Source organism: Mandrillus leucophaeus, unplaced genomic scaffold (genome assembly GCF_000951045.1).
Source record: "Mandrillus leucophaeus isolate KB7577 unplaced genomic scaffold, Mleu.le_1.0 Scaffold93, whole genome shotgun sequence".
In the NCBI taxonomy this organism is placed as follows: domain Eukaryota; kingdom Metazoa; phylum Chordata; class Mammalia; order Primates; family Cercopithecidae; genus Mandrillus; species Mandrillus leucophaeus.
In genome coordinates, this window is record NW_012110141.1 from 2,991,229 (window position 1) to 2,993,888 (window position 2,660).

Sequence of the window (2,660 nt, forward strand, 5' to 3'; positions counted from 1 at the left end):
AACAGACCTGCACGTGCACCCCCTGAACCTAAAATAAAAGTTGAAATTATACATATATGTATACATACATGTATGTGTGTATATATGTGTATGTATACAGATATGTATGTACATGTATATGTGTATATATAAATAAGAGTGTACTTAATTCCAGAGGGTGGCTGAAAGGGAGGAGAGAAATAAAAAATTATATATGGAAGAGGCCCTCCTTTCTCTCTCTTTTGACATTGACAAAGTATAAAATAATAGCCTTGTCTAAATGCCATTAGAATTGGTCACACTTTGTCATGTTTGATGAGTTGAGGTCATTGTTTTCTCCCATCCTCGATCCTGACCTCTTCCCCCAACCCTTCCCCACCACCCTACAATTATCATCATAATTTTATATTCATAAATATTTAAGGGGAAACTATCATTATTATATGTTTTATAAGTTATTAAAAATTCTATGTTCTTGTACATGTGATTGTATACCCTGCATTTTAGAGGTTCATTTTTTATCTCTTGTATTTTGAGAAACCATTGGCACCTGCTAATGCTTCAGAGTTAAACTGCACCTTAGCAACTTCTTTTTGTTTATGATGACATATATGTGGCATAGATTTACATTTTTTTTGTGGATTTTGTGATTTTTCTATATAGAAACACACTCTTGTTAGTCCAGATTGATAACAATAGATATTTCTTAACCCACAGCTCCTCAACCAAAAGCAGCCCCAAGAACTTTTCTTCGTCCTAGTCCTGAAGATGAAGCAATATATGGGTATGTATTTCAGTCTCTCTTTGTTTTCCCTTCTTCCTTACAGCTCTTTCTCTGTAACTGAAATCCAGAAGAGTGGTTTTTTTTAGATGGTGATTTTTTTTTTTTTTTTGCCTAGATGGTGATTTTGTACATTATCAGCCACCTTTAACAAACCCCCATTAGTAGTGCTTATGAGAAAGAGGAATCATTTGTATGAACAGCAAAATGTAGAAGTGGGTGAACTTTGTGATGTTACTGTTGTCTGTTTATCTACCCATCTAGCTACCTTTCCAGAGTGTTACTCTGAATATTTGTGTTTGTCAGATAAATTCACTCCCAAATAGGTGAAGTATTCCTAAACTACGGTGCCCCATGGTGACTACACTAATGTGATGGACCCAGTGTCTGTCCGTGTCGGGGAGGGAGAAGGAGTGCTGCTGCGCTCTGCCCTTGATAATCAGAACCCCTAGTTCAGCAGGGTTCAAGGGCAGCAGCCTCCTGCATTAGGATACTGCTTCTTTGTACCCAGACTGTGTCTTTGACAAGAATGCAGTGCAAGCAGGCCTTCCTTTGGAAGAATTTTAGCCCTAACTCTGCCCTTTATTTGCTTTCTCATCTTGACTGCGTTGCCATAAAGATTCTGTAATTCTACATCTTCACCAGTAACAGGGACCTACTGATACTCATCTCATGGTCCCAAGAAAGATAAAATTGTAGGATATATGAGATATATGAGAAAAATGAAAGGGCTTTGTAAACTATAAATTACTGTATAGCTAGAAGAAATTAAATCTCTCATTTGCTAAATTTGTTCTCCCTTTTAAAAAATATCTCCCATCTTTCCTTTCTGAAACGGAACCTATTGCAGCCCTAATACCAAAATGGTAAGGTTCAAAAAGGGAGACAGCGTGGGCCTCCGGTTGGCTGGTGGCAATGATGTTGGGATATTTGTTGCTGGCATTCAAGAGGGGACCTCGGCAGAGCAGGAGGGCCTTCAAGAAGGAGACCAGATTCTGAAGGTAAGAACAGTCCAGCTCTGTTTCTAGAAGTTACTTGTAAGGGGTGTGCTTTTCTGGGTGTTCTTTCTGTAAGGGAAGAGAAAGTGGTTCAGCTGGTGAAATAGAGCAGCTGCGAGTTTGTTGATGCCCAGCGTTGAAGTCTCTGTATTCCTCAAATGGGTCCTGTCGGTCTTGGAACCCAGAACTCATCCATGTATCCGTGAGAAGTGATAGTGTTTCAGTTCTTGCCAAGATTTTATTAGTCTGATTAATGTGAAAACACTGAGACTCTAAGTAAGCACTTACAGGAAAGATTCTTCAAAAAGATCTTTCTGATTTTTGCTTTTTTCACTGTGTTCCCCCTGACTGCCATCTTTCTTAAGGCAGTGTCCTGTAATTGAACAAAGGTGAGTGTTGGCATCAGACTGGGTGATTTGAATTTCGTTCCACCCTCTTATTAGTTCTGTGACCCTGGTTCACCCTGAGACTCGGGTTTCTGTATCTGTTTAATGGGGATGAGAATACCTGCCTCTCAGGGACCCTGGGAAGATTAGACCAGGTAACACTTACAAGGCAGAGTTCCCTGGCACCGAATAGGAAGGTCAGTGTCCATTCTTTTTTCTTATTGGAAGATAACAAATAGCTGCTACTCAATGTTATTTACATCTAAAATTGTCCAGGAAAGGGAATTCCTGGTTAATCAAATATTGATACATTTAAAGTTACTACGTGTTAGTATAATCTGTTAAAGAAATAAAAAATAACTTGCGTGTGTGTGTGTGTGTGTGTGTGTGTGTGTGTGTGTATGTAGCATTCTTTGTTGACTTCAGAATAAATTTCAAGAACATCAAGTACCTACTTACAATAAAAATATAGAATACTAGGGAACTGTCTTTTTTTGACAGTCTCGCTCTGTCACC

The 2,660-nt window shown here is 38.8% G+C and overlaps 1 protein-coding gene across 1 annotated transcript in view; it reads left to right on the top strand.

The window, feature by feature from the left end:
• Positions 1-2,660, top strand: part of TJP2 (tight junction protein 2) — a 104,319-nt gene that overhangs the window by 77,048 nt on the left and 24,611 nt on the right. The window lies entirely within an intron of this gene.